Source organism: Rhinopithecus roxellana, chromosome 4, assembly GCF_007565055.1.
Source record: "Rhinopithecus roxellana isolate Shanxi Qingling chromosome 4, ASM756505v1, whole genome shotgun sequence".
Classification (NCBI taxonomy): Eukaryota; Metazoa; Chordata; class Mammalia; order Primates; family Cercopithecidae; genus Rhinopithecus; species Rhinopithecus roxellana.
The window spans coordinates 58,974,080-58,994,288 of record NC_044552.1 but is presented as its reverse complement, the minus strand read 5'-3'; the positions used below and the strand labels follow the sequence as shown (position 1 = coordinate 58,994,288).

The 20,209-nt window shown below is 42.1% G+C and overlaps 1 protein-coding gene and 1 pseudogene across 3 annotated transcripts in view; one reads left to right on the top strand and one right to left on the bottom strand.

Moving 5' to 3' along the window:
* The window catches only part of MBOAT1 (membrane bound O-acyltransferase domain containing 1), a 112,541-nt gene that overhangs the window by 31,565 nt on the left and 60,767 nt on the right, over nucleotides 1–20,209 (top strand). The window lies entirely within an intron of this gene.
* LOC115896790 lies at nucleotides 2,297–3,348 on the bottom strand (annotated as a pseudogene). Its single transcript, XR_004056657.1, has one exon. The product of XR_004056657.1 is annotated as a 60S acidic ribosomal protein P0 pseudogene (transcript).

The window sequence follows — 20,209 nt, the reverse complement described above, 5'->3', positions numbered from 1 at the left end:
TGGTTCAGAATCAGGGAATGAATGTCTTCACTCTGACTCCAGGTGTACTTCAGGTATACCTGGAAGGACTGTCATGTTTAGAATAACAACAACTACTAATTTTAAAATATTTATTTCCCAGAATTCTATGATGCTTTTCTAGCATGTGTGTTCCAGGGATTAGCGTTTGGATTGCAAGGATGAGATCTTCTTTAAACTTGGTGGCCATAGCAAGGTTAGCCTATTCTCCAAAGGGAAGTGGCGTCCTTTGGGACAGGTTAGAGGATTATTCATTGAATCAACATGTTTTATTTTTATTTGTCAACTTTATTTATCAATTTTATCAACTTTCCTGAGTGCCCCTCTGCCTAATTGCAACCCCCTTGCCCACAGAACTTATATCCCTGGGAACTAACTAGTAGCAGCAGAAAGTGACTTCCACTTCTACTTGGAATGGTCCAGTTTAAATGTAAAACAGAAATAGAAAACAACCACAGTAGGAGACAGGAAGTTGCATCTTGGCTTAGTGGGTTTCCAAAGTAGTAGATTTTTAAAGTTTATGCCACTGAAAAAATTAATTGTGTACTGTATGGGGCTAAGGAGTTTACACAGAAAACCAAAGTACATTTCCTTCCACATGGGGATAGAGTAGCTTTAATGTCAGAATAGAGCATTGAGAACCTTTCAGGTACCTGTGGGACATGAGTCTTGCAAGTGACACTCAATGCCAGGGAGTATCCCTGGGTATCCATTCTACCAAGAGGAATTTAGGGGAACCGGCTTCAGAGTAAAGGGAAAGAGGGAAGTGAGGCTGTAGGGGTGGTGGCAGTTAGGCTGAGCTTTGGGGAAAGAGACAAAAGTGAATAAAGAAAAAAGTGTCAGAGAAAGCAGACATTTTAGGATAATGCCTTGGAAACATTTGCCAAGTTTTATGAGAAATCAGAATGCTGTGCTTTGTCCAGGCACAGTGGCCCACACCTGTAACCCCAGCATTTTGGGAGACTGAGGCAGGAAGATCTCTTGAGCCCAGGAGTTCAAGACTGGCCTGGACAACAAAGTAAGACTGCATCTCTACAAAAAATAAAAATAAATTAAAACAAACAAACAACCCCAGATGCTGTGCTTCACTTTATTGTCCATATCTGAGGACCTTGGTGGGTTTTAAAATAGATATGTTTGTTATCATCCCCAAGATAGGTCTAAACCCATCTGTTGGCTGCTTAAGAAAATGAACCAGGAGAAAATGTACCTTACTGAAGATTGAAGGCCAAGCACTGGCAAAGGTGACAAAGTTCTGGCCTATGTTTAATTGTTGAAACACCATCCTGGGAGGTCTTTAGTGCTGTTTTCTTCAGGGTACTGATTGTAGGCAGGACATTCTCAATGGTAGGTTAGACCACTATGAAATGTTTAGTGTTTCTAATATGTATGAAGTAGCTGTGCAAATTGTGGAGTTCTGACCATAATTATAATGAATGATTATGAAGCTAGACCTCTTTGTAATCTTTGAAATTGAATAAAAACTGATAGTAGGCTGGGTGCAGTGGCTCACACCATGCTTTGGACTTTGGGAGGGTGAGGTGGGCGGGCCACCTGAGGTCAGGAGTTCAAGACCAGCCTGGCCAACATAATGAAACCCCATCTCTACTAAAAATACAAAACTTAGCTGGGCATGGTGGCACGTGATCCGCCCACCTTGGCCTCCCCAAATGCTGGGATTACAGGCATGAGCCACCGCACCTGGCCGGCACGTGCTTTTAATCCCAGCTGCTTGGGAGATTGAGGCGCCAGAATTGTTTGAACCCAGGAGGCAGAGGTTACAGTGAGTAGAGATTGCACCACTGCACTCCGGCCTGGGTGACAGAGTGAGACTGTCTAAAAAAAATTAAAAAACTGTTTTTGAAGTAAAAATCATCATCATTATCATAACAAACACTTTGATAGTCCTTTGCCAGTACTGTTACCAGTATTAATATTGTACACATATTAAAATATTAAAAACTCACAATTACTTGATGAGGTAGGGCATGTGTCTATTTTCTAGAAGAAGAAGGTGGGTAGTGGACCCCAGGTTTGGATCCATGCAGGCTCCAGATCCTGTGCTCATAGTCATGAAACTGTATTGCTGTATTGTATTAAACAGAAGCAGAAGCACAGGCTCTCATAGTGAAGTTCTAAATAGCTCTTTGCAGACAGTCATTTCATCCATTGGCCTATATGACACAGGTTGTAATTTTTTTTTTTTTTTTTTAAAGAAGTAAGCCTTTATTTCCTTGTTTTGCAAATAAAGCTGGCTAAGTTGGTTGCTTTTTGGTGATTAGTCAAAGAGACCAAATCCCATATCTTCGTCCGACTCCTCCGACTCTTCCTTGGCTTCAACCTTAGCTGGGGCTGCAGCAGCAGCAGCAGGAGCAGCTGTGGTGGCAGCGGCCACAGGGGCAGCAGCCACAAAGGCAGATGGATCAGCCAAGAAGGCCTTGACCTTTTCAGCAAGTGGGAAGGTATAATCTGTCTCCACAGACAAGGCCAGGACTCATTTGTACCCGTTGATAATAGAATGGGGTACTGATGCAACAGTTGGGTAGCCAATCTGCAGACAGACACTGGCAACATTGCGGACACCCTCCAGGAAGCGAGAATGCAGAGTTTCCTCTGTGATGTCAAGCACTTCAGGATTGTAGATGCTGCCATTGTTGAACACCTGCTGGATGACCAACCCAAAGGAGAAGGGGGAGATGTTGAGCATATTCAGCAGCGTGGCTTCGCTGGCTCCCACTTTGTCTCCAGTCTTGATCAGCTGCACATCACTCAGGATTTCAATGGTGCCCCTGGAGATTTTAGTGGTGATACCTAAAGCCTGGAAAAAGGAGGTCTTTTCGGGCCCGAGTCCAGTGTTCTGGGCTGGCACAGTGACTTCACATGGAGCAGTGGCACCAGCACGGGCAGCAGCTGGCACCTTATTGGCCAGCAACATGTCCCTGATCTCAGTGAGGTCCTCCTTGGTGAACACAAAGCCCACATTCCCCCGGATATGAGGCAGCAGTTTCTCCAGAGCTGGGTTGTTTTCCAGGTGCCCTCGGATGGCCTTGTGCATCATGGTGTTCTTGCCCATCAGCACCACGGCCTTCCCTCGAAGGGACATGCGGATCTGCTGCATCTGCTTGGAGCCCACATTGTCTGCTCCCACGATGAAACATTTCGGATAATCATCCAATAGTTGGATGATCTTAAGGAAGTAGTTGGACTTCCAGGTCGCCCTGTCTTCCCTGGGCATCACGGCGGTGCGTCAGGGATTGCCACGCAGGGTTTAAAGACGATGTCACTTCCACGAGGACGCCTGGCGAGAGACTGTAATTTTTTTTTTTTTTTTTTTTTAAGACAGGGTCTCACTTTGTTGCATAGGATTAACTGCAGTGGCGTAATCACAGCTCACTGTAACCTTGAACTCTTGAGCTCAAGCAATCTTCCTGCTTCGGCTTCCTGAGTAGCTGGAATTACAGGTGCACACCACCATGCCCAGCTAATTATTTTACTTTTTGTAGATACGGGTTCTCACTTTGTTGCCCAGGCTGGTCTTGAACTCCTGGCCTCAAGCAGGCGTGGCGACGTGCGCCTGTAGTCCCAGCTACTTGGGAGGCTGAAACAGGAGAATCGCTTGAACCTGGGAGGCAGAGGTTGCAGTGAGCCAAGATTACGCCAGTGCACTCCAGCCTGGCCAACAGAGTGAGACTCAAAAAAATAAATAAAAAATAAATAAATAAAATTAAAAGATTAATTGGGTTCAGTGACTCGTGCCTCTAGTCCTAGCTAGTCGGGAGGCTGAGATGGGAGGATCACTTGAGCCCAAGAGTTTGAGGTTACAGGCTTACAGTGACCTATAATCTCTCCACTGCACTCCCACCTGAGCAACAGAGTGAGACCCCATCTCTAAGAAGAAAAGAACCTGAGCTTAAAACACTCAACTTAAAAAGAAGCAGTGTCTATGCTAACAGCAATTTTTCTTTTTGATTTTTCTCATTATATTATTTTTAGTAATTAAATTTTTTTTTCTTTTGTGGGCTCTTATAGGAAATCGGCACTTAGGAGAGAGAATGGTTTTTGAGGTGTCTCTGTTTCCTTTGCCTGCCTGCAGAAGTCTTCATTCTGCCTTTAGTATCTACCAGACAGTGGCTTTTCTGCAAACTTTCTTGACTGTCTTATTAAATGGTGTATCCAGGGTAAATTAATTTCCCTCTTGTGACTAATACTTCCTCACTTCTGACATGTACCCCTAATGTCAGATGTGAAAATAACAAAGAACTTTAAAAAGTCGTAACTAACTTTTTGCTTTGAAAAGTCCCCTTCAAAACTTGGTTAGCTGATATAGTTTGCCATCAGTGCGGATCCTGTGAGTGGAACTGTTTTCAAATACAGTCATGTACTACGTAACAACATTTTGGTCAGTGAAGGACCATGTATTCTATAGGTGTCCCATAAAGTTACAACGGAGCTGAAAAATTCCTATTCCCTAGCTGTTGTAATGTCATAGCACACATTGCTCACGCGTTTGTGGTGATGCTGGTGTGAACAAACCTACCATGCTGCCAGCTGTATAAAAGTGTACACTCGTGTCCTAGGTTCACCACCCTCTCACTGACTCACTCAGAGCAACTTCCAATCCTACAAGCTCCATTCATGGTAAATGCCCTGGACAGGTGTACCATTTTACATTTTTTCTACTGTATTGTTACTGTATCTTTTCTATGTTTAGATACACAAATACTTGCCTACAGTATTCAGTATAGTAAGATGCTGTACAGATTTGTAGCCTGGAAGTAATAGGCTATATCAGTAGCCTAGGTATGCAGTAGGTTACACCATCTAGGTTGATTTAAGTACACTCTATGATGTTTGCGTGATGACGAAATTGCCTAATGACGTGTTTCTCAGAACGTATTCCCATTGTTAAGCGATGCAGGATTGTACTTTTTATGTGCCAGGCACTGTGCCAGGTGCCAGGGATCCAGAGTAAGAAGCCACTATATTTCTGTCCATGAGACCCTCACATTCAATTGGAAAAATAATTAGACTCTGTCCAGAGTTTTTATTGTTTACACTGTGCGGTCGGTGCTAAGACCTTATCTGAGCTTTATAACTGTCTTGTGAAGAACCAAGGGTTACCACATCCTTTTTGTCTTTCCTCTTCGCACTTATTTCCCATCCCCTACATTTTTGTCTTTCTCCTTTCTTTGTACTTTATTTATTTTGAGACAGAGTCTCACTCTGTTGCCTAGGCTGGAGTGCCGTGGTGTGATCCCGGCCACTACAACTTCTACCTCCCTGGTTCAAGCAATTTTCCTGCCTCAGCCTCCAGAGTAGCTGGGATCGCAGGCCGCTGCCACCATGCCTGGCTGATTTTTGTATTTTTAGTAGAGACAGAGTTTCATCATGTTGGCCAGGCTGGTCTCGAACTCCTAACCTCAATTGATCCACCCACCTCGGCCTCCCAAAGTGCTGAGATTACGGGAGCGAGCCACCGTGCCTGGCCCTGTCTTATTTAAACCTGGTATTCCTAAATATTTACTTGCACTGCCTAGCTCTGTGTGTAGTACTCAGATTTAAAAAGTTGTCTGATTTCTGGTCTGTTTCTTCATCAATCTCTGATATGTCTTTCTATTCATGAGCAGCCAAATGTATTTTGACTCTATTTCAGGTATTTTCCAAAATGAGGCTTTAATCATTTCTGATCAAATATTTCCACTCAATGTGATATCTATTAAAAACCTGTTTTGAAATTTAAGTTCTAGATTAACTTCTAGAAGCTTTTTTTGTTTTTTTTTTTTGTTTTCCATGTACCCGGAAGTCTAGAAGACACCAGTTTCTATTACTTAGAGGCCACAAGTTTCAATTTTGTGTGATGTGGATGAAAACTCACATTTTCTTCATAGAATCCATCTGTATTCCATTCTCACACTGCTATAAAGAAATACCTGAGACTGGGTAATTTATTAAAACAAGCAAAAAAGGCTTAATCCACGTATGGTTCTGCAGGCTGTACAGGAAGCGTGGTGGCATCAGTTTCTAGGGAGGCCTCAGGGAACTTACAATCATGGTGGAAGCTGAAGGGGGAGAAGGCATGTCCTGTGGCCAGAGCAGCAAGAGAGAGTGAGGGTGGAGGTGCTAAACACTTCCAAACAACCAGATCTTGTGAGAACTCACTATCACAAGAACAGCACCAAGGGGATGACAGTAAACCATTCATGAGAAATCCACAGCCATATTCCAGCCACCTCCCACCAGGCCCCGCCTCCAACACTGGGGATTACAATTCAACCTGAGATTTGGTGGGGACACTGATCACCATATCACCATGTCACCATCCAAGGAAGCTAAATCATGCTTTTCCTCTTTTTACCCCCTATATTTTTGAGCATCCTATCATATTGAAACATTTATTAAATATGCTATTGATGGTCTGTGTAGATCAGTGTTATATTTGCGTATACATATTTTACATTTATTTGCTTGCATGCGTTTTCATTGTATTTCTCTCTGGAATTGTCCTTTTTGGGAAAAAAAAAAACCGTAAGCACACGAAAACTTAGGGTATTTGCTAACTACACATTTGGGCAGGCAAAAAGGCTGACTTCACATTCTGTTTGGTTTTAAGAGCAAGAGTTGAGGAAGCAAGGCACAAGAGGGTGTAGATAGTATGAGAAACTTTAGCCATACCTAGGAATCAACATTTTTTGTTTGTTTGTTTGTTTGAGACAGTCTTGCTCTATTGCCCAGGCTGGAGTGCAGTGGTGCAGTCATGGCTCACTGCAACCTCTACCTCCTGGTTTCAAGAGATCCTCATGCCTCAGCCTCCTGAGTAGCTGGGACTACAGGCACTCACTACCATGCCCAGCTAATTTTTGTATTTTTAGTAGAGATGGAGTTTTGCCGTGTTAGTCAGACTGGTCTCAAACTCCTGGCCTCAAGTGATCTGCCTGCCTCGGCCTCCCAAAGTGCTGGGATTATAAGCATGAGCCACAACGCCTGGCACCTAGGAGTCAATTTTTTACAGTTGTTTCTATCAGTCACATCACACTTACTATCTTCTGTCTTTTCCTTTTCTTTTTCTTCTTCTTCTTATTTGTTTTTGTTTTTCTTAGAGACAGAATCTCACTCTGCCTCCCAGGCTAGAGTACAGTGGTGTGATCATAGCTCACTGCTGCCTTAAACTTCTGGGCTCAAGTGATCCTTTTGCTTCTGCTTCCCAAGTAGCTGGGACTACAGGTGAGCGCCACCACATCTGGCTAATTATTTTAATTTTTAGTAGAGACAGATTCTTTCTTTGTTGCCCAGGCTGGTGTTGAACTCCCGGGCTCAAGCAATGATCTCTTCTTGGCCTCCCAAAGTGATTACAGGTATGAGTCACTGCGCCTGGCTTCTTTTTTCTTCTATAAGGATGTAAAATGATTTTCTGCTGTCAGGGATACTGCTGGGGTTGGATACATGGAGTTAGCTATAATGTTTTCCATTAAGTTGGGAGTGAGGATTTGATTTGAAAGACATCATCAAATTGGGTTTGAATTAATCATTTCCAACAGACATACATGAAATAACCTTAAAATTATTACCATTATTATTGTTATTATTCTTTTGAGACAGGGTCTTGGCAGGCTGGAGTGCAGTGGTGCAGTCATAACTCACTGCAGTCTTGACTTCCCGGGCTCAAGTGATCCTCCTGCCTCGGTCTCCTGAGTAGCTGGGACTACAGGTGTGCACCACCATGCCTGACTAGTTTTTTTTTTTTCTTTTTTTTTTTTTTAAGTTTTTTTGTAGAGATGGCATCATGCTATGTTGCCCAGGCTGGTCTTGAACTCCTGGGCTCAAGCAATCCTTCTGCCTCGGCCTCTCAAAGTGATGGAATTACAGGCATGAGCCACTGCACCCAGCCTAAATAACTTTGATAATTAAAATGACACCTATGTCTTAGAAAGGAACACTTTTACTGAAGTCACCTATAGCTCTAAAACATTCCATTCTTACACATCAGCCTGTCAGTGAAGGTTTTCTCAATGTCTTGTAGAGGCCTGAAACTGTATTTCTTTTTCTTTTTTTAAATCCTTGCCAGCAGGAAGTTACCAAAACTATATTTCCTATAGAATAAAGAGTAAGTACGGTCTTTAGAGGCCTTTATTACCTGTTCTCTGCTCTATCTTTCCTTTTTCTACCTTTAAAAAATTTCCCGCCAGGCGTGGTGGCTCACGCCTGTAATCCCAGCACTTTGGGAGGCCGAGGTGGGCGGATCACGAGGTCAGGAGATTGAGACCATCCTGGCGAACACGGTGAAACCCCGTCTCTACTAAATATACAAAAAAATTAGACAGGCGTGGTGGTTGTCGCCTGTAGTCCCAGCTTCTAGGGAGGCTGAGGCAGGAGAATGGCGTGAACCTGGGAGGCTACGGAGCTTGCAGTGAGCGGAGATCACGCCACTGCACTCCAGCCTGGGTGACAGAGTGAAACTCCGTCTCAAAAACAAAAAAAAAATTCCCTAGCATGCTGACCAATTTCCCTTGCTCCTGAGCATTTCTTTCTTTCATTCATTCATTCCTTCATTCATTCATTGAGAATATTGAGACCCTAATATATGCCAGGCACTCTGGATACATTGGTGAAAAGGATAGACATGGTTTCTGCCTTCTTGAAGTTTTTTGCCCAGGTTAAGAGGTCATTACAATACAGAGTGAGAAGTGCTGTGACTGCAGAAGCTGAGGGTGTTCCCACAGCACTGCAGCAGACCACCTATCTTGCACTTGGGCAGAAGGGAGGGCTTCCTGGAGGAGGTGACTTCTAAGCTGAGATCAGAAGGACTAAGGGGGAAGAGCAGGAGGGTTGTGCAAAGTCAGAGGCATAGCTGTCTTTTAGAGTTGTCCAGGTGAAATGAATGGTGGCCTGAATTAAGGTAGCTATATGGTGGGAAATGGATAGATTTAAGATAGGCTTAGGAGGCAAAAGAAATAATATGAGGTGATTGATTCTGTTTAATGGGGTGTTAGAGAGGGAGATACAACTCTAGTTTCTGGCCTGAATGACTGGCTGGTTGAACGACCCCACTGTTAGCTAAGAGACCTGGAGGAGGAACAGTCAAGGAGGAAGATGAATGAACTCTGTTAAGGACAGTGAAATTTAGGTGTCTATGGTTTATCCAAGTGAGGATTTCTGTAGGCATTGGGCTGTATGCTTAGGGTGCACTGTATGTCTTCAGGAGAAATATCTGGGCTGGAGGTCAAGTTTTGGAAGGCATAGTATTTGGAGGCATAGGAGCGAGAAAGGTTACCTTGGCATATAACATGGCATAGCAGAGACACTGGCCTGGGATGGCCCCTAGAAGGGCACCATCATTGCAGGGGTGGGCAACAGGGGAACTGCCCTCAAAGGAGAGGGATAAGCCTGGTCAGAGAGGTAAGAGAACACAGCCATGGGAATATGGTGTCAGGGACTCAAGAAGGAAGAGCAGAGAGTAATGTGCAGTGTCAGAGGCTGCCGAGAGATCATGGCAGGCCAAGACTGGCTATTGTTCATTGACTTTGCAAGCAAGGAGATAGTTGATGACTTGGCCGGAGTAGTTGTGGTGTGTCAGGGATATGTTGCCATTTACGGCACAAAGGGGAGGTTAAAAATGGAGTATAACTTTAGAGATTCTGTGGGGTTAAATTTGAAGGATACAAATCCCTCCCCCTTCCTTCCTCCTTTGACTATCAAGAGATGGGAGGATGGGAGAATTAATAGGCAGCATAGCAAAACTTGTTTATCAAGCTTTTTAAAACCTGTAATTGGTAACTTGTTTCCCAGTTTTGAAAACTGTTGTCTAGTTTGCTGTTGGGTAGGATAAGGTTTTTTCTTTTTTTTTGGAACAGAGAATTGTAGTTACTTTGACTCTTGGTCCACATCAGAGTTTCCTTTCTAATATACACACATATTTTGGAGAAGGTGATTACATAATAGAAGCTCAAAATAGTTCATTTCCTAGGGACCAGGCAGAATCACAGATATTCCTATTTCGTCAGTCCCGCATTGCACAAGGGTCACCAAACTTTGGGTCCATCCACTCTTGGAGTTGTGACAATTGTGCTGTATCCCAGCCTGCCCTATAAGATCTCTGTTTGGGGAAAGCTAAATGGCAGTGTGTTTTATTTTCAAGTTAAACCAAATTAAAATTAATTTTGTTTTGAGACTTTTGAGAATTTCACAACACACTCTGAGATAATTGGTCACACCCTAGGGTGTTGCATAAGAAAATATAGCCCTGGTTCTGCATTTTTCCATTGTCCCCAGAGATCTTACTCATGGCAGCATCTTAAATAGCAAGTCGTATTATTGGTATATAGGAGAGTATATATGGCTATGGAGAGATAATGTTTTTATCACTTTGGACTGATAAAGGTTTTACCTAAGTCCACCAGGAAAATAACTCTTCAAGTCAGTTTTTGTTGTTGTTGTTGTTTAGGAGACAGCATAGGTTGTTGGGAAAAGGCGTTACTTGGAAATCTGTTTCATCTGTTTTCCTCTCCCTCTTTAAATGACCTTATTTAACCTCTTTATTTTACCCATTGGGAAACCCCTGGTGATATTTGTACTTAATGCTTCCTTAGGGATATTTAACAACCAAATCCTCTCCTCTCCTCTCCTCTCCTCTCCTCTCCTCTCCTCTCCTCTCCTCTCCTCTCCTCCTCCCCTCCCCTCCCTTCTCTTCCCCTCCTCTCCCCTCATCTCCCCTCCTCTCCTCTCTCTCTTTTCCTCCCTTCCTTCCTTCCTTCCTTCTTTCCTTCCTTCCTTCCTTTCTTCCTTTCTTCCTTCCTTCCTTTCTTCCTTCCTTCCTTCCTTCCTCCCTCCCCCTCCCATCCCCTCCTCTTTTCTTTTCCCTTTCCTTTCTTTTCTTTTCTTTTCTTTTCTTTTCTTTTCTTTTCTTTTCTTTTCTTTTCTTTTCTTTTCTTTTCTTTTCTCTTCTGTCTCTCTCTGTCTCTGTCTCTCTCTCTCTCTCTCTCTCTCTCTCTCTCTCTCTCTCTCTCTCTCTCTCTGTCTTTCTTGAGTTAGGCTCTGTGGCCCAGGCTGGAGTGCAGTGGCGTGATCTCAGCTCACTGCAACCTCCACCTCCCAGGCTCAAGCGATTCTCCTGAGTAGCTGGGACTATAGGCATGCACCATTATGCCTGGCTATTTCGGTTACTTTTTAGTAAGAAACATGACACTATAGTATCAGAGCATAATTGATTCATGCTGCTTGGGCTTATATTTTTTGATTAACTTTTACTAGTTCAAATGTGTATGTCTAAGAATTTTAAAATAAATAATGAAGAGATTAAAAAATGAGTAATGAAATGTGGCCTCTTTAAAGCACAATTAACAGCCCAAATCTCATTTGGGAAAGAAGATGGGCTAATTGCATTTTTAGATTTAGGACGCACCAGTTCTTTGACTATGATGGAACTTATTATGCATTTGGTAGGCCAGGTAGGGTTTCTGGGGAGGTCATTTCATCTTGTATGCTTCCTACTGGAGGATGTCCAAGGAAATTCGTCAACTCTAATTAGTGTCTTTGAGCTTTTCTCCTTGCCACTGTGTTGGGTAAAGAGTCTGATGGAACAAAAGAGATACTAATAATATCTAGCATGCACTGTACAGTTAATGTTGTGACAGGCACTGTGGAATCACTTGACGTGTTAACTCACTTAATTCTGTGAGTGTAGTTACATGATTCCTATTTTATAGAAGAAGAATTGGGGACACAGGCTAAATAATTTGGCCAATGTTATACAACTCGGGGGTTAGGGTGGGACTTTATCTCAAGCAGTCTAAGCTTGTTCTCTTAACTTTATACCAATTCTCAATTACCACTGATTAAAATCTGTGCATCTAATTAATCTGGGTAACTCCACCCTTTTTATAACAAATACTTAGAAACGTGAGTTCAGTGGGTAATAAACTCATTGGCCAAAGCCAATAATAAATGAAAAGGCGTTCAACCAGCAGTAAGGAAAATGCAAATTAAAATTAACGCAGTATCAGTTTTTCACAATCTCACTGAAAAAAATTTAACAGATTAACAGCACCCTATGCTGGCAAGGGTGAGGAGAACATACTCTTACATGTTATTGGGGGAAGTAAAACATTGCTTTAACTTTTGGAGAATGTGATCTGGTGGTATTTATAAAATTAAAAAATTATATACTACTTGATCAAGCAAGGAATTTATCTTATAGACATAAATTTATCAGTACATGAAAATATAGATACAATCATTTTTATGGTGCTATTTGTAATAGCAAAAAAACTGAAAAGAACTTGGAAGTTGTAGAAAGGTTGAGTAAATTATGTCACATCCATAGTATTGGAGTTTCGGGCAACTAATAGACAACACTCTGCTTTCCTCCTAGATGTGGAACCAGTTTGGAAATAAGACCCAAGAGACAGACAGAGGGAGATCAAATCATTATCTTCATTAATGATAAAACTGATTGACCACAATGGATTTTCTCTTTCTTTTCTTTCCGTTTTTTTTTCCCTTTCCCTCCTTTTCCTTCCCTTTCCCTTTCCTTTCCTTTCCTTTCATTCATGACAGGGTCTTACTCTGTCACCCAGGCTAGAGTTCAGTGGCACCATCACAGCTCACTGCAGGCTTGATCTGCTGGGCTTAAGTGATCCTCCCACCTCAGCCTCTCAAGTAGCTAGGACTACAGGTGCAAGTCACCACGTTTGGATAATTTTTAAAATTTTTCATAGAGATGAGGTCGCACTCTGTTGCCCAGGCTGGTCTTGAACTCCTGAGCTCAAACAATCCTCCCGCCTCGGCCTCCCAAAGTGCTGGGATTATAGCACCACGCCTGGCAATTTTCCTACTTCTTTATCCTTGAATGACACTGATTGGGCCACCCAATTCCTGATGCTGCTGAGCAGACACTCCAGGACCACTGTGGGCAGGACAACATTATGTGCAACAACTCTGTGCAGGGAGCACAAAACAGAGAATACCTTTGTCTAAAAGCAGGCTGGCTCCCAAAGAGAGAAGTCCTCAAAGGCCCGAGCTGGGCCTGCTCAGTGCCTCTTCTCAATTTAGCAGCTGGTTAATTAAGTCAGTCCTCCTTCCCTGGGGAGGAGAGTGGGAGGGAGTCAGGGCGGAGAAAAAGGGGAAATGTTCCTTCCATATTTTTCCTCCTAGGGAATGGAGTAAAGATAACCCTCTCTCTATGAAAATCTAAGACATGGGGAAAGTTTACCACACCTGCCATACTGTGTGGAATATTATGCAACTTTAAAAAGTACAAGCTAGCTCAATATGAGTTGACTTGGAAAAATGTCCATCTTTTGTTGAATGAAAAACAAGTTACAGTGTAGTTTTTATACCATGGTTATGATAAAGTAAAGGAGAAATCTGGCTGGACGCAGTGGCTCAAGGCTGTACTCCCAGCACTTTGGGAGGCTGAGACAGGTGGATCACGAGGTCAGGAGATCGACACCATCCTGGCTAACACGGTGAAATGCCGTCTCTACTAAAAAATACAAAAAAACTAGCCAGGTGAGGTGGCGGGCACCTGTAGTCCCAGTTACCTGGGAGGCTGAGGCAGGAGAATGGCGTAAATCTGGGAGGCGGAGCTTGCAGTGAGCTGAGATCCGGCCACTGCACTCCAGCCTGGGTGACAGAGTGAGACTCCGTCTCAAAAAAAAAAAAAAAAAAAGTAAAGGAGAATTCAATGCATATGGGTATATTTTTGGATTTTGAAAGTAAACATAGAAAACAGTATTAAAGTGTATGTTCCATCTGCTAAAAAGGGAGACATAGAAGGTTGGGATTATGAGGGATCTGTGAGCTTCTTTCATGTACTTTTCTGTATTGTTCATTTTTTAAAAAGGAGCATTCATTAATTTTATAATAAAATGAAATTAGCTTGAGCTCTATGGCTTATTTTAATGGACTTCATTTGTACGTAATTCTCCTAGATGCCTGGAAGAAGGACCTGCAGTTCTTATATGTTTCATTCCATCTTTGGAATATAGGATGTTGGGTTAGTTAGCTTAGATGACTTTTACCTACTCTAACCAAACTGGTTTCCCTATTCTTTTTTTTTTCTTTCTTTTTTTTTTTTTTTTTTTTGAAACAGAGTCTCGCTCTGTTGCTCAGGCTGGAGTGCATTGGCATGATCTTGGCTCACTGCAACCTCCGCCTCCTTGGTGCAAGCGATTCTCCTGCTTTAGCCTCTCAAGTAGCTGGGATTACAGGTGTGTACCACCACGCCCAGCTAATTTTTGTATTTTTAGTAGAGATGGGGTTTCACCATATTGGCCAGGCTGGGCTTGAACTCCTGACCTCAAGTGATCCACGCAGCCTCGACCTCCCTAAGTGCTAGGATTACAGGCGTGAGCCAGTGCACCCAGCCCACTATTCATTTTTAAGCCTTCTGCGTAGAGTTGGGCACACAGTGTGCCAAACGTTTCTCATAGCCCCTCTGTAGGTTCGTGGAGCAGGGTGTATGGAGTGGTAAGGGAATGTTAGAGAGCCAAGATGCAGTCATAGTCTGTCAGCTGGTACATGTGGACTAGTTCTCAAAAAAGTATCAAGCACAGATGTTGTAATTCTTGGACTTGTAGTTTTGAATCCATTTATAAAGTGGAAGCTGATTGGACCATGGAGTCAGGAGAATCTGGCCACCGTAACCTTTCCCCTCTGTGGACCGGTTTCCTTACCCACAAAATGAGGGGCTTGGACCAGATAATTGCTAATAGTCTTCGCTTCTCTTGTCTATTTTATGCCTGATTTAAATCTTTAATTACAGATGCTCCTCAAACTATGATGGAGTTACATCCTTAAAAACCTATCCTAAATTGAAAATACCAGAAAAATAAAAAATGCATTGAATATGCCCAACCTATCCATATCATAGCTTAGCCCACACTGTCTTAAATATGCTCAGAACACTACAGTTGGGCAAAATAATCTATCACAAAGGCTATTTTATAATAAAGTGTTGAGTATCTTATGTAATTTGTTGAATACCGTACTGAAAGTGAAAAACAGAATGGTCGTATGGGTACTCAAAGTTCAGTTTCTACTGAATGCAAGTCACTTTCACACCATCTTAAAGTAGAAAAATCGTTAAGTCGAACCATCATAAATAAGTCAGGGAATGTGTGTACTCTAACATACACTCGTTAAACTGCCTCTTTCTTCCCAGTTGGCATCATAAGTTGAAGCTGTAGATCTCAGCCCTGGCTGAATATTAAAATCGACTTGGAACTTAAAAAAAATTTTTTTTTAAAGATGCCTTACTCCCCACCCCCGCCCCCTCCCCCCCAACACATTCTGATCTGGATTGGGATTCTAAAATCAGTCATTTTAAATTTTAGTTTTCCAAAAAAAAAAAAACAAAACAAAAAAAAAACAGCTCTTTGGTTGATTCCCGTTTTGAGAGCTGCTATCTTAGAGAGGTCCTGCTAGTTAGCTACCACTTTGGAGCCTATCTAATACTTGTGAAGCTTTATAGTTCTTTTAGAGTACTATACAAAATACTTTCATAGTACCTTCACGTTCCATTTAGTGCCCACCACAATCTGGTAGAGTAGATGTTATTAGTATCCCACATACCCATGTAACCTTGTAAGTGGTCGTGGTCTCTTATTTGAGGTTACTTTTCACGATGGAACCAGACTGAAAGAAGGTGACTGCAGGCCCAGGTGGGTGGACCTGAGCCACAGGAGAAATTTCAGGTTACATATATATATGGGGTGTGTTTGTATGTGTGTGTGTATACATGTACACACATTCTTTATTAAATATATATGTTTATATTATATATAGAGTTTATATGCATTTATTCTATATTAAATATAAGTATATATTATGTACATAATATATACACAAATATTAAAAATATGTATATATTGTATACACACATTATACAGACACATGCACACATACATGCTGTTGGTGGTGATCTCTCTCTATAAAATTTGACATCCCCGGCCCCAGTCAAGGTTATAAAGTCATCCCCTAACATTCCACCTCCTTATTCAGTGGGATCCCTTCTGCAGTGTGTGCCCCTCACTCCCTGTGGAGGCCCAGAGTTCTTTACTCAGGCTCTTATTCCTAGATGCGCCCCCACTGACTCCCTGCACCCCAATTTACTCCCTCCCCACCTCCAGGGCTGCTGGGGAATCCTCAGAAGGCCTGCTGGACTGGAGTCAGGATGCCTGAGTTCTGGTCTCAGCGCTGATGCTCAGAGACTGTGTGACCCAGGCCAGGTCATGTACTGTCTTGGGGCTCCAGTTTCTTCATCTGGAAAGTGACATATTGAATCATGCAGAAAGGTTGTGCCTGAGTAGAACCAGACTCCCTGAGATGAGATTCCAGTGTTGCCACTGACTGGCTGACTGGGTGTATGATTTCGGGTACATTTTCTAACCTCTCCGTGACTGAATTTCCATATCTGTAGAATGGAAGCCTCAAAGCATGTTGAGAGTTGTCAAGATAAAAGGAATTATACAGGCAGAAGGAATGAAAACAGTTCCTGGGAGGTATGCAGCACATTAGTGCTAGCCAATGTTAATATTATTAACAATAAAGTATGAATAGTGTTAACATTTTTAACTGGTTAACAGTGGAATTAACTCTAATGGGAATGTTTTATTTCCAGAGGAGGGGATTGACGGCGTGCTTGTGGACAGGGTTTTTAAGACTCCTAAATGGTCCTGAGTTCTTTACAGTCTTCCCTGCCTGCTGGGCCAAGCATTATAAGGATTTGATTTATGGGATGGGAGGCAGGCTGAAATATGTAGATATCACCTATGTACTTCAGGGTTTTTTCTTGCCTCGAAGCCTAAAGAGACAGCACAATCATTTTCCACCTTTTAGCCACTGGAGTAAGTTTTTAAAGGGCTTTCATTCTAAATCGTAACTAATCCATGTGACATGATATTTGCAGAATAAGGTAAGCCAAAAGTCTCCATGTACAATATAATCTCTAACCAAGTGTATAAGGACTTTCTCTGAGCATTAAAAGAGGGATTATCCCATTCTAGAGGGATGGGGGACATACCCTGAACTGACGGAAAGAAGCTTGGTTCATGACTATACTATAGACAGAGAGTTTATACATGCCTCAAAGAACAGTTGTTGGAAAGGACTTTCAGCTCTATCAGTTTAATTCAAATCTGCCCTTGTACAAGAATGAGATCTTGAGAGGCCACTGCAGGCAGCCTGAGCCTCTCAGTTTGACTTATGGAGCTGCCTACAGCTGAGGGTTTTGGGGCCATTGACTTTGTGCGAGTTTTCTCAGTAGCACATTGACAGTTGTCGAGAAGATTAAATGAGATAGTAGACATGAAGCATGCAGAATAACAGCCAATATTTGTGGAGACCATGGCACATAATATGTGTTTAATAAATGCTGATTATTATTGCTTTAAAACTTGTGTGTTTAAAAGAAAGGTCAAAGGATAATGAACTTTCTCAACATGTGTAAGCCCATTATACCCATTATAGGTTAATAAGCTTCGGACACACACAGGAGCTGGGAGAACCCTCTCTGGCACTGTTTATAGTGGCTGAGGCACCTCCAGGCAGATAGCAGGCTCTGAGGCTCCCAGCATCCCACACAGCCTTTGCTTTCAGTCTTACCTGCTTCCTAGCTATAGGGGCAAAGAAAAGGAAGTCTATTTCATTCCATGGGTTTGAGTAGAGGATTTTTATTGGACAGTGTTTTGGGTCAAATGTGTTCCCCCAAAATTTAAATGCTGAAGTCCTAAACCCTGAGTACCCCAGAATGTGGCTGTATTTGAGACAGGGCTTTCAAAGCAGTCATTAAGTTATTACTTAATAACTTAGTAGTGAAGAAAGTCATTATAGTGGGTCCTAATCCAACATGACTGGTATCCTTGTAAGAAGAGATTAGGACACAGACACACACAGAGGGAAGACACAGGGAGAAGATGGCCATCTGGAGCCAAGGACAGAAGTCTCAGAAGAAACCAACCCTGCCGACACCCTCAGTCTCAGATTCCAGCCTCCTGAACTGTGAGAAAATAAATTTCTGTTGTTTTTTACCCGCTACCCTGCCCTTTAGTTTTTGATATTTTGTGGTGGCAGCCCTAGAAAATGAATACAGGCCATTACTCAATTCTCCCTGAGTGATATTATTTCTGGGGAGAATGTTGGGGGTTAAAAGTGAAGCAAGGGAATATACCATGAGAGAACTCAGGCTGCATTTGAAACCCTGGCTCTACCACTCCCTGACTTTGTAACTTGCACCGTGCGCTTAACTGTTTTGTTCTTCATTTGGCTCCTGTGTAAAGTGGGAGTGAGCTATTTCCTAAGGTGTGGGAAGGCTGCAATGGAGTCATTTATGGAAGGTTTATCACTGTGCCCAACACATATTAGGCACTGGATAAATGGCATTTATTGTGATGATTAGACAAAATCTCAATTAGAGCAGCAGTCCCTAACCTTTTTGGCACCAGGGACTGGTTTTGTTGAAGACAATTTTTCCATGGAGTGGGGGTGGGGGATGGGGATGGTTTCAGAATTATTCAAGCTCATTACATTTATTGTGCACTTGATTTCTATTCTTAATACATTGTAATATATAATGAAATAATTATACAACTCACCATGATGTAGAATCAGTGGGAGCCCTGAGCTTCTTTTCCTACAACTAGATGGTCCCATTTGGAGTGATGGGAGATAGTGACAGATCATCAGGCATTAGATTCTCATAAGGAGTGTGCAGTCTACATCCCTGGCATGAACATTCACCATAGGGTTTGCACTCCTCTGAGAATCTAATGCCACTGCTGATCTGACAGGAGGTGGAGTTCAGGTGGTAAATTAGCAAGCGATGGGGAGTGGTGTAAATACAGATGCAGCGTCTCTTGGTCACTTGCCACTCACCTTCTGCTGTGTGGCCTGGTTCCTAATAGGCCATGGACCAGTACTGGTCTGTGGCCGGGGGGTTGGGGATCCCTGAATTAGAGGTCTTTTGGGCTATAAATTGTGTACATTGATTATCAATCTTAAATAATATTTGCTTATTCACAAACTGGGAGAAAGAAGGCTCTTTAGAGATTTAAAAATACTTCTTGCCAACTTTCTGAGGAGTGTGGAATGAAAGTGTAACAAAGGATCCCTTTGAAAGTGCAAAGTAACTCAAGGGTATTCTACAGTCACTTTTGTTCTGTGGTACAGGAAGGAAAGCATTTTTAGCACTTTTTCCTAGCTACATTTATTTGTAGGGGGCAATGCAAAAGAGTACTCTTTGTGGTGGAAGAATGGCTTGCCATTAAATAAGGAATTGTTTAACTTGATTGGTTTTGCCTTGGAGCATATAAGGCAGTGTTGCCGAGTGTTTATTTTCTTGTTATTAAGCAGTTGGAGTTCTTTGCATATTTTGAATATGAGCCCTTATGATTTGCAAATATTTTCTGGCAATCTGTAGGTTGTCTCTTCTCTGTTAATTTTTTCCTTTGTTGTACAGAAGCTTTTTAGTTTGTTACACTGGACATTCCAGGACTGGACAGTTGCTGTTGCTCATTGGCGAGCCACTGGTAAACCACTGCAGTAGGGGAAATACTTTTGAACCGTTAATATTTGCTATTTGTTAAAAATGGCCTGTTTGTATCTCTTGGTTAGGAGAAAGGCGGTGTTTTTAACTCCTGGCAAAGTGTGTTGTTTTGTTGGAAAAGTATGAAGTCCATGGAACAGAAATCCCCAAATAATGTCTTTCTAGCAGCACATTAGAATAGATTTAAGACTTGTGTTTGAAAATTTGCACACAGTTTGATTGTGGTTTGATGAAATAAGAAGTCAAACACTTGGGCATGTGTTTTATTTCCTTGCAGTGTCTTTGAAATCTTGCAAGAGCTGTGGAAATTGAGCTTTTGCTGAATCTGAGCTATGTCAGTCTTGCTTGTCTGTAAGAATCTGATCAAAATAGCTGTACTCTACTGTCCCCTCTTGCATAAAGGCCCACACAATACTTCAATTGTTGAGAGCACATTGCTGGATGTCATGAATGAAAGTGCCACTTTATTTGCTGCTCTGGAGGGAGTGGATCAGTAGAAAAGTAAACTTTGTATATATTTCTTTTAAATGTGAAGGGTTTATTAAGGAACATCATGATACATATGTTTTGTAAGTTTTATTTTATTTTTAATTGACAAATAATGTATATGTTTATAGGGTACAATGTGATGTTTTGATACATGTGTATATTGTG